At 44.8% G+C, this 12,259-nt stretch overlaps 1 long non-coding RNA gene across 3 annotated transcripts in view; it reads right to left on the minus strand.

Moving 5' to 3' along the window:
* Positions 1–1,190: 1,190 nt before the first annotated feature.
* Positions 1,191–12,259, minus strand: part of LOC149990042 (uncharacterized) — a 37,231-nt gene continuing 26,162 nt past the window's right edge. For all 3 annotated transcript variants that reach the window (XR_016508966.1, XR_016508964.1, XR_016508965.1), the window contains 3 exons: positions 6,476–6,544; positions 4,828–5,003; positions 1,191–1,294 (listed from right to left, as the gene is read on the minus strand). This is a non-coding gene — a long non-coding RNA (uncharacterized LOC149990042). The remainder of the gene's footprint in view (positions 1,295–4,827; positions 5,004–6,475; positions 6,545–12,259) is intronic.

Genomic DNA, 12,259 nt, shown 5'->3' on the forward strand with positions numbered 1-12,259 from the left:
TGCACCCCTATGTTCATTGCAGCCCTGTTTACAATAGCTAAGTGCTGGAAACAACCTAAGTGCCCATCTGTAGATGAGTGGATCAAAAAACTGTGGTACATCTACACAATGGAATACTATGTAGCAGAAAGAAAGAAGGAACTCCTGCCATTTGCGACAACATGGATGGAACTAGAGAGAATTATGCTTAGTGAAATAAGCCAGGCAAAGAAAGAAAAATACCATATGATATCACCCAATACAGGAAACTCAAGAACAACACAAACAAAGGAACTAAATAGAACAAAGAGCAGAATAGCAGTCAATAGGGGGGTGGGAGAGGGAGAGAAGGGGGATAAGTAAGGGAAGGGTTTAGTCAAAGAACCTGTATAAAAGACTCATGGACATGGACAACGGGGAGGGATATGATTGTGGGAGAAGAAATGGGCTGGGAGGGGGGAGCAATGGAAGAAAAATGGGAAAACTGTAATTGAATAACCAAAAAATAAAATTAAAAAAACAAAACAAAACAGTATGTACCATAATTTTCCCTAAATAAATATTTCTCTCAAAATAAGAATCACAACTGCATCCAAGTGCTCCTTCCAAAACAGGTGTGAGCCACACACCTGCTTAACATGTGCAGGAAGTTCTGCCTCTGCCGGGAGCACAGTCTTCTCTACCCACTTACAGCGTCTCGGCCCCGAGGAGCCACCTGCAGGGACAGGCCTGTGCAGATTGAGCTGGTGTCTCTGAACACAGCCAGCACCTCCGGTGTGGCGCTGGGACAGCACCGAGTTCAGATGCGGATGTCGCAGAGTTCAAGGAGAGGCTGGGCCATCTGCGGGTCAGAGCGTGACTCCCTTGAGCAGGCTCCATGGCCATCCTCCTGTGGCCGCCATGCTAGGACCTGCTAGACTGTGAATCCCATGGAGCACAGCCATCTGTCGGTCTGTTTTTAGTCACTGATACAACAGCTAAACACGGCAGCAGTTCCGTCCCTGCAGGCTTAACTGTGGGACCTGCCATTAGACAGACCAGCACGGACACAGAGATTACTGAGGCTCATCAGGTAATTCCTCCTGGAGCTGGCAACATGCTTATACACTTTAAGACACAGAAAATGGCTAAGTCTGTGATCACAATGTGCTGAATTAATTTTTTAACAATTTTCAGGATGAAACTTACTTCTCAATAATAGGAAGTTTATCCAAGTCATTAAAACACGATGATTCTCAGGGATGTGGTGTTGTAGCGTATACATGATTTTATCAATAGAGAGTTGTAGGCATTTGTTTCAGAATTACCATCTAATCTAAAAAAAAAATTAAATACATTACAATAATTAAGATGCCCAATTAGCACCTGTGCAACGTATTTATGGGATTGGTTAAGGAGCAAAGCACTTAATCTGCAACTTAGTTTCCTTAAATATAAAGTGGAAAAGCCACCATCAGTGGCAGGGGAGAAAATTCATGTACAGTATGCTACAAGCGATGTGTTCTGTTGACAAAGACGACCTGTGAATCTGCCTGCTGGTTTTGTGATCCCAAACTTCTGTTTCCACTCCTCTCCTGAGAGCCAGATCCCCTCCAATTGCCCACTGACTGCTTCTACTGGACACTCTTGGTCTCCGCAAAGGCCCGCCCTCCACAGAGCCCTGAGCTGGGCCATCATCCTTCTTCCTCCTCATCCCGGGATCTGCATGACGCAAAGCCCAGGAGTCCCTCCTCAGCACCTCCTTATCCAACAGCCAGGCCCACGGGAGGAACCTGCTCCCACACAGCACAAACGGCCGTGCCCCAAGGGTTCTCTCGTGTCTCTGCACATCCGCCCAGAAGACCCCTTCCTGCTGGTGTCACTGCTCTCCAGACCTGGTCTTCTCAGGGCGCTGTGTCCCTCCTCACCTGTGCACTCTCCTGGACCTCTGTGCTGACCCTACTGCTTCCTGGCACAGGGCAGTCTCACTGATGAATTTCTACATCAGCAACTGGCGTGATTATTATACTTTCGGGGATGACCCCTTTCTGACCCCTTGGCCCACCTTCATGTCCTACAATATGTAGAATAAAGTACCACCTAAACTAACTTCTAAGTTGGAACTATCTGGCAGCAATGCTTAACTTTGCTGTTTGCTTTAATTTATAAGTTAACAAAAGGCAGTTAAAATTTTGGACTTTATCACTGACAAGCAAACACTGTTGCTAGTCCCGGGTTCATGATAATAATAATAACACACTTCACTGGCACTGTCCAACAGTCCCCCGCTTAGTATAAGAAACACCTGACAAAACACATGTCTCCGTTACTTCAGCTGCTGCACACAGAGACTGAGGCTCAAAATGCTGAGCACCTCAGCCAAGACCATGCACTTGAGCCAGCACCCAAGGACACGTGACCGAGCCAGCATGCAGGCACACTCACCCGACCCCCACACAGAACACGCTCCTGAGTGACACCCTGTGGTTAGAAAGCCAGATCTGCTGAGCCTGAACTCTGCCCTGACGAGGCCGCACTGAACCCTTGGAAGCTCTGCAGCAGGGGACAAGCACACCCCTCTCCCAGACGGCCTGATGCAGGAAACCTGTCTTTAAGCAGAGCACCGGGACAGAAGCAAGCCCTGTGGTCTTCTGTGAGACACAAAGGTGATTTTATTGCTACTGTTTCTACTTCAGAAAAAAAACAGACATAAATTACTGCAACTTTTGGTTAGGTTTCTCATCGTGTTCTACTGAATTTTCAGTCACGTAAGAGTCCCAATTTCTCATTATATCCCTTCATAAAATTCCATCACCTATAATAAAGTAAAGCTCTTCTTAGAAGTGATTTGAGATAGCAGTCAAATCATAACCAACAAAATGATTTTAAATAAAGCCAATTAACAATGATAAATTGAAAAGGCCACGTTCCCTCTGCACAATGCAACAAAGCTAAAAACAAAGGAGAAAAAATTCCAAACACTGAGAAAAATGCAGAGATTCTCCTAAAAATAATAGAATAGAAATTTAAACATTAAAAATCAATACAACTAAAGTGAATTACATAGGTCTAGACGTGTAATTGCTGAACATGGAAACATTGACAAAAAAGTAAAAATATTATTATTTACAGCTGATATAACTGTAACTAGAAAAGCCAAGTCAGCTAACTAAAAATTAACAGGAGGAAAAGGAAAGGTCAGTGAGTTGGCAGCTGACAAATTTCTATAGCTTTACTGCATGTCATCAGTAAATATCCAGAATTCTCAGGAGCAAAAACTAATAATTAAAAGAGCTAGACATTAACTGAAGAGGAGTTAACTTCCATTCACTCAAATTCCTAAGAACTGCAGGGCAGTAAGTCCACACAACAGACACGCATGCACCCTCAGGGGTCTACATTCGAGTGGGCCGCCGAGACCCCCGAGGAGAGGTCAGTGATGATGCGAGAGAGACGGGGCCCAGGGTTTCTGCTCTAGGGAGACCCCAGGAGGGTGATGAGCAGGGAGGCACCGCAAACCCCAATCTGTCTGCTGGGCTGAGAGCAGAATGAGCGGGGAGGCCCCTGAGAGCCAGTGGTGTACAAGGGGAAAGTGCAGCAGAGTTGTCCCAGGGGTAACCTGGGAGCGGGGAGACAAGAGACCTGGACATCTTTGTCCAGTGGAGGACGGATGTGGAACGTGGGAGAGTGAGGAGAGGAGGCTCAGCCTCGGGCCTGGCAGCCTCCTGCGGGGAAGGCCCTACCCCTGGGGTGGGGAGGCCGATGGAGGGAAGGCTTCAGGTGTGGGGACACGGCGTGAGGCAGCAACATTCGAGACTGCACCAGCTGCCAATGATCCTGAGTGACTCCATCAGGGCTCATTCCTATAGGTTTTAAGATGAATTCCTGAGCCCTTTCACTCTCTACACTAATTTTTTCTATCTCGTTTGAAATTGTAAACAACTTTAACAATGATTATGACATGTATAATCTAAAACAAATTAAAATCTCAATAATAAACATTCTACCCTACATTATTTGAATATAAAACATTAGTTTATTAACACAAATATTGCACCCCACCAATGTAATGGACACCTGTAAAAGTTTCCATTATATTTAATGAATCCTGTTTTATAGTCTTTCATTCTTGGGTTTGCCATTTCCCAGTAATGTTAAAAACAAATGCAAATGTGTTCTTAAGAAATGGGTTAGTATATAAAAGTAATGTATAAAAGGAATTAATATAAAATTAAATTTCTGGATTCTTTTATTTTAAGAACATTAGTGTCATCAGTCCCAAAATGATTATTGACTATGTATCAAATCCATTACACAAAAAAATTTTAATAGTTTTTGAAAAATATTCTGGAAATTTGAGGATGACTAAAAGTCCAAGTGATAAAGACAGGACCTGTTAAAATGACCAAAGGAAATATTTTATGCTGTAGCATTAAGCTCTTAAGAGAATACAGTAACAAAGTTACTAGTCATATATTGAAATATTTTTTAGTATGTGTATTTGTTGCCTGATTATTAATAATCATAGTAAAAGCTAGGTCTATGTCAGTATGTGCTAAAATATTATTGGGTACGAGACAAGAGAAAAAATAAATAAAGCTGTTGACACTAAAAATAAAGCTCATAGAATAAAAATAAAAGAAATGGGTTAAATTATGTAGATTAAATAAATTAAGTACTACTGATTTGTTCTAGAAAATACACGCACACACGTAATCCAGTCACGATTATTTGTTCTGATGGGAGCATACCTCAATTCAGATAAATTAAGCAAAAGATGACTGAGTTAACTGTACTTAAAAATAAACTATATTCTTTCGTAGCTGAATGACCGTGATCTAATGGACTGCTTCCTTCCCTATATGTTACCTTCAACACTGGTGCTGGATCTTCATCAACAAGCCCCAGTGAAAGTACAGCGGACAACGCAAGCAGCTGATCTGTTGTTATTCCTTTTGGAAATTCAGGTGAGATGCTTTCCCTGTGGCTTCAATGATCTCTTACATGAGGATGCTCCTGAGGGTTCAGGGTCCCAGAGACATTCCCTTTAGGAAATAAACATAGAAAATACTTTGTTAGTAATCTCATCAGAGAGAAGGAAAGTGCCAAGGCCACACTGATGCATGTAAGGAGCACAGTGTCCATTTACAGACCAGAGGTGAGCCTCAAAGGGACTGACTTTTAGGCCACACAACTGAGTCCCAGCTGCACCGTCCTGAAAACCCTTGTTCTAAGTGCACCCCTGTACCTCAGAGCAAGAAATGCCGAGAACGCCTTCTACCTGCACGCTGCTCTCTTAGACAGAACTCTCCATAAAACTTGTGTTCTAACTGCACCCCTCTCCCTCAGGCAGGACTGTCCCAGAAACGCCTGTTCTACTAGCCCCTCATTACCTAAGGCAGGACTATTTTGGGATCTTGTTTTAATTGCACCCCTCTCCCTCAGGCAGGACTGTCCCAGAATCCGCTGTTCTACCTGCATTCCATTAACCAAGGCAGGACTCTCCCAAGACCCCCTGTTCTAACTGCATTTGCCCTCTCAGGAGAACTCTGTGCTAACTGCACACCACGCCTTGGGGCCAGACTGAGAAAAGGACTGAGCCGTCTGGGGTCTAAGCACTGAAACTGAGCTGCATGAGTGGATTCAGATTTAGTGAAACTCACCCTTTCTGATAATCACAGCTGCAGGGAAGACACCTGTTGTGTCCACATCTTGGAGTAACTAAGCCAGAGAGAAATCCCTGCGTTCTGTCTCCTCACACCCCTCTCTCCCTCAGGTGCCCTTTGTTTCATCCCGAAGCCAGATGAAGACAGCTGATTTTCTCTTAACAGCCCAAGTCCAGGGCCTGTCCTGAAGGTTAGAGGGAAAAGGGTCAGCAAACTGCTGACCCAGGCAAACTGTGGAAGGACAGAAGAGTCACAGACTCAAGATGGAGAAGAGCATTAGCAAAGGAGCTCATCGTCCTAACATCCCAATGACAGAGTGGACCCCTGAACAGTGTACAGAATCTGACTAGCACAACAGGAACTAGAATCTTGGTCTGCCGACTCCCGAGACATAGAACTTCTGTTTATACTCCAAAGTAGTCATCGTAGTATCTTCATAAAGTACAATAAAGTGATAAATAGAAAGTGGTTCGAAACAATCACAAATCCTCCTTGCATCCAATTCTCGAGTCTCATTTGATTGTTGTTGCAGCTCCCAAAGCAAATAGAGTGTCTTCTACCAGCACATGCACATAACCAGCAAATGCACCCACTGCTTGGGAGCAGGGCCGCTAGTCATCAGGCCTTAGAAAAAAAGACACCTGAGTAACGGGCACGTTGCACAGGACCCAAGCTGGAGTCAGAGCTCAGCCAATGTCTGCTGCGGAGACGACGAGGTGCAGACAGGCTTGGCAGGCGCAGAAGCACTCTCTTTGAGCCTATCACAGGCCAAATTTAATGCCACATGGAAGATGACCAAATCGCATGCATAAATGCTAGAATATTATATTGGAAAATGCCTAATACTTTACCAATGCAGGCTCTCCAAGCAAAAGAGGAAGCTGATTGATTTCATCATCCCTCCAGTGTTTTGCCAATATCTAAAATACCAAAAGTAAACAAATTGGTTAATTGGTACACACACATACACATACAGAACTTTCAGAGTCAAAGTATATAGTACCTTTGGTATGAATTGTTAAAATGTGCCCTAGACATGGCGACTTACGTTTAAGAAGTCACTTTTCACTGGAGAAGCCCTATCAACACAGTTGTCCCTCAGCCTCAACCCAACTGTAAAATCCTAGAGCACAAGACCAGGTCTTATACAACACTGGACCCCCCGCAGCAGCGTGGCCCGTGGCACACAACAAGGGAACAGTACGAGGGAACTGAATGACTGGCCCCTCCTCCCCCGAGCTGACTCTCTACCCTGTCCCCTACCAACAGATAACAGTTCTGCAGGCTGGCCCTTGGTCTAACTTATTGTCCCCTACGTAGCCTACTGGACCAGCCAGGACCCCACTGCTAATTAAGAAATAAAATCCAACCTCACATCAATATTAGCTGCTGCAATACAGAAACTGGCAGTCATGAGCAGTCCCTGGGGGCCTGCATCAGTGACAAACCCACCTGTCACCCGCTAGAAGCAGAACCCTGCACCGCTGTGTGTGCACGTGCGTGCGCTCCGACACTCTAGGGCACCTCAGTGTCTCGCCCAGAGCAGACTTAAACCTGAATTCATCCTCAGAAATGACCTCCTGCCTTGAAAAGGTTACTTAACATGCCTGGGCCTCAATTTTAACTGTAAAATGGTGAAAAATATCATCGCCTTCTAGCACTGAAATCACCAGAGGTGATATTCTAAAAGCATCTACACAGAGTACTAAACAGTAGATACAGCTAAAGCTGATGCTAGATGGTTCATATGTAATTGCCTGAAAAAGAAAAACAAATACAAATCCTTACTGTGCGGCCACTCCACAGAATCCCATCTACAGCCAGTGAGGTCCTTGGGATTCGTTACTTTTTGTGGCCAGAATGGTCTTTACAAGGTCGAAGATGGTTTTACTGCACACGTGGGAGCCACAGAGGCCGTTTTATTACACAGGGCTGCCCGCGCTGCGCCGTGAACCACACGGATGACACTCCTTGGGGGCACGAAGGCCACCCCCGGGATGAGCACGAAGTGACCTCGGGCCACCCCGCAGGTCCGGCTCTGGGCGCACTGCCCTGGGTCCCCATAAAGACCAGTCTGTCCCTGCATCCCACAGCCGGCGCCCCGCCCCCGTGGGGCCCTCACAGGAGCCCTTACACCGGGGATCCCACGAGGAAAGGGCAGGACACGGTCAGGGACAGACTGGGGCTGTGGGTCTGGGCTCAGGGCAGCCGCGGCCCATCTCCCTCCGCTGCGGCTCCAGGAAGCGTCACCCGGCACCTGGGGCCCCGAGGCTGCCCTCCCGCGGGACCGCAGAGGCTCCTGCGCCAGAAGACGCCCCGCGGGGCACGCGAGTGAGTGCACGAGCGCCCAGCGGCCGCATGCGCGTACCTTCCGGCTCCCGGCCGCCGCGCCCCGAGGGGACGCTCCCGGCCCCGCCCCTCCGGCCGGCGCCTCCGCTGACACCGAGGGTTCCCCAGAGCTCGCTAAGTAAGCGTCCGCGTGACCGCGCGGGTGAGTCATTCCTACCCTGCACGTAACTGGTGGTCCCCACGTTCGTGAGCACAGGAAAAGTGAGGACACGCACAACCTAATCAATATAAGCATCTTTTCATTTTATGTTTACTGCACTTTTTTAAAGCTGTACCTCAATCCTCATCTGTAGAGTTAACTAATTCCCCACAGGAGAGCCTCTTGGTGGGACTCTCAGTCACTTACTTTCCTGAATGTTATTGTCAAGACGCTACCAAAACTGCATTAGATTAGCTGTTCCTTTAATAGCTGAAGAAAATGGTTGAGATGAACTCATAATGAGAACGGCATATTTAAGTGCCCCTTGTGTCTCTCTGGTCCTTTCCCTTTCTCTTCAATTCTGTGGGCATTTTTTCCCCATTAATTAAAATTTTGCTTCACAAGCAACCAATCCCTATGGCCTGCAACAAAATATCCCAGATCTTAAACAGATGACCAAAAATTTAAAACTTGATTACTCGCACTATTGTTCATTTATTTGGAAATCTTAAATACTATAAACAGCTTTACGGATACATTAATATAAAGGCATCTCATGACTAAACAAAGTTTGTTCTGGGATTATAATTAGGCTCCATGTAAGAAAATGGCATGTTAATAGGTTAAATAATTAAACTTAGGTTGTTTTAGGGGAGGCAAAATGTTGATTATATTTATGAACTATTTCTAACATTCAGAAGTAAGGAAAAAGATTCTTTCTCTGGCCAATATCGTATGTAAGAATGAAATAGTAGAAATGTGGGAGTTTTGCATACTAGCAGCTCTTTTAAGTGTCATTTTTAAACCATACCAGCATGCCCTACCCCAAGGGAATCACTGCAACCAGAAACCACTGTTAATGATACAATGTAGTTGTATCTCTAAAGTATATTGTGGTGCAAAAGGAGGTAACTACCCTAGAGGGAAGCATTCTAATAATAATAATAATAATAATAATAATAATAATAATAATAATAGTTTTGTCTTAAAACTTAAACATAAAGCACTCTGAAAGGTGATGAAAACAGGTTTCTTTCTGATGAAGAACTTCTAGGAGCCAACACGGAATAACTAACTCCTACAAGAAACTACTGAAAGTCAAACAAAATGGATGAAGTAATTGCTTCCATTGCTTGGATGCAGGCAAGACAGGCTAGTTATATCTGAGGGAGGAGAAACAGGGAAGGTGAGCCCCAAGATTCCCACTGACCAACTGAAAGATCCAGCCCACATCTTATGCTGAGGTCTCCTTTAGTTGAGACGTTCTTCAGATCCAGGGTAGGCCTAGGTGGCATGCATAGGCAGGGCACAATCTTAGAGAGGAGAGATATGTCCATATGGCTGCAGATACTTGGCAGAGGATTTTCCTTAAGTCTCCAGCATAGTGCATGAGTACGTCTGGAAAGAAAACCTCCTGTGGCCCGAAGAAAGGACCCCCGAAAAGGAGCAAAGAAAACCTCTGACTCACAAAAACTCAAGTGTGTTCCCACCAGAAAGAGTAGAAAACCACATAAATTACCGGGCAGAGTACTAAGATGTGCAGTGTCTCAGTAGCGGGGACAAAAATAGCCCTAGAGTTAGAGTTTCTCTAGTCTGTCTCATCAAAGCTTAAAAGCAAACCTTAAGAAGATGCAACTGTTTCCAAGCTACTGCATCCTTGAAGAACAACCAAGAATACTCACAGGAGAGCAGCACCCGTGGCTGTGGTGGGAACAGGACTTGAGGCGGCTCTACAGGAGGCGAAGCGGCTGCAGCGTGCTGAGGAGGACCCGAATATTTAACAAGGGCTCGAGAGCTAGTGCCGGCCCACACGCCAGACCACAGGACCGCTACTGGCCCACGCCCACGACAGCCAGCGCCAGGGAACACCCCCGCCCACCAGCGTAGGAGAACGTTCCCGGCAGGCCCCCCAGCACCCTCCCACTGCTCCCGCCGGCTTGCAGGCAGGGAGAAAAAAGTGCACTTCCCACACTCAACCTGCCGTGTAGCTGAAAGAAGGCGGAAGAACTAGAGGAGCATTGGAAAACACTGGATGCTGGTTCTGGAGGAAATACTGGAGAGCCAGCAGACCAGATCGCAGGGCAGACTCAACATCAGTGCTGCGGGAGAAGTCTCATAAGCAGACTACTCCCCTCCAAGAGGCTGCAGCCAGAGGCAGCTCAACTACTGTAAGAAGTGGGCAGAGAGACTCTCAGCTAATACACAGGAAGGGCCCACCAAAGATCAACACAACAAACAAAACCAAAACACTTCTAGCGAGGCCAAGTAAAAGGCATGCAGGGCATCCCAAGAGCATCAAGTTCAGGAGATCAAGGAGACAGCACCGCTGTATGACACAGGTTCCTACCACAAACGGTCACACCACAAAGGCAGTACATAAAAGCAGATCAATCTAATAATCAGATACAAACAAGACCAGCACCCCAAATGGGGAGGCAGAATAACACCCCACCAAACAGAAACAACACCCCACCAAAAAGAAAGGAGGAATTTTCAGAAGGATGGATAGATGAAATAGAGGCAAGCAAACCATCAGACATGGAATTCAAATGAAGCTCAATGAACTCAACAAAGTCAAAGAAAATTACAACCAACTCCAGGGGAACTACAAAGAACTCCAGGGAAACTACAAAGAACTTACTGAGAACTACACCAACCAAAAAGAGGGCATAGAAACTATCAATAAAAACCACGAAGAAATGAAGAATACAATTTCTGAACTGAAGAACACAGGCGAAGCAATCAAAAACCGGCTAAAGGAAGCAGAGGATCGGATCAGTGAGTTAGAGGACAACATATAAAAAAATTGCCAGACAATGCAACGCAAAAATGAAAAAATGCCTAAAAAGAATGAAGATGGTTTAAGAGAACTGCAGGACAACATGACATGAAACAATATGCATATCATAGGGATAAAAGAAGGAGAAGAAGAGGAGCATGGGCTAGAAAACCTGATTGAAAAAGTAATGACATAAAATTTTCCTAACTTGATTAGAGAAAAAGTCTTGCTAATCCAGGAAGCACAGAGGCTCCAAATGAATATGACCCAAAAAGGTCTACTCCAAGGCACATCATAATGAAAACTTCAACATTCAAAGACAAAGACAGAATCCTAAAGGCAGCAAGAGAAAAAAAGGAAATAACATACAAGGGAGCTCTGATAAGACTATCAACGGATTTCTCAACAGAAACACTACAAGCCAAAAAAGAATGGCAAACAATATTTCAAACGATGAAAAACAAGGCCGACAACCAAGACTACTCTACCCAGCAAGGCTCCCTTTCAAAATGGAAGGTGAAACAAGGAGTTTCCCAGACAAAGGAACACTAAAAGAACGCATCTCCACCAAACCAGCATTACAAGACATGCTAAAGGGGATGCGGTGAGAAAAAGAAAAAAGAGAGGGAGAGGAACACAGGTACAAAGGGAAATGAATAAATACCCGTCAATAATAACCTGAAATGTAAATGGAGTAAACGCTCCATTCAAAAGACATAGGGTAGCGGAATGCACACAAAAACATGATCCACATATATGCTATCTACAAGAGACGCATCTCAAAACAAAAGATTTACACAGACTGAAAGTGAAGGGATGGAAAAATATTCTAAGCAATGAACATGAAAGAAAGCTGGGATAGCAATACTTACATCAGAAAAAACAGATTTCACAGCAAAGGCCATAAAAAGAGACAAAGAAGGACATTTTAAAATACGTAAGGGAACAATCCATCATGAAGATATAACCCTGATAAACATATATGCACCTAACATAAGTGCACAAAAATATATAAGGAAAATATTGGGAGGCTACAAAAAAGATATCAACAGCAACACACTCACAGTAGGGGACTTTAACACCCCATTGTGAACAAGGCACAGCTCTCTGAAGCAAGGAACAACACTCTAGATCAAATGAACTAATTGATATATATAGAACCTTTTACTCCAGAGAAGCAAAATATACATTCTTTTCAAATGCACATGGGACATTTTCAAACACAGACCACATGGTAGGACACAGAACAAGCCTCAACAAATTCAAGAAAATTGAAATTATCTCAAACATCTTCTCAGATCACAATGCCTTGAAACTAGAAATCCACCTCAAGGAAAGAACTCAAACACATTCAAACTCATGGAGAAT

Source organism: Furipterus horrens, unplaced genomic scaffold (assembly GCF_987537825.1).
Source record: "Furipterus horrens unplaced genomic scaffold, mFurHor1.1.pri manual_scaffold_33, whole genome shotgun sequence".
Lineage (NCBI taxonomy): Eukaryota > Metazoa > Chordata > Mammalia > Chiroptera > Furipteridae > Furipterus > Furipterus horrens.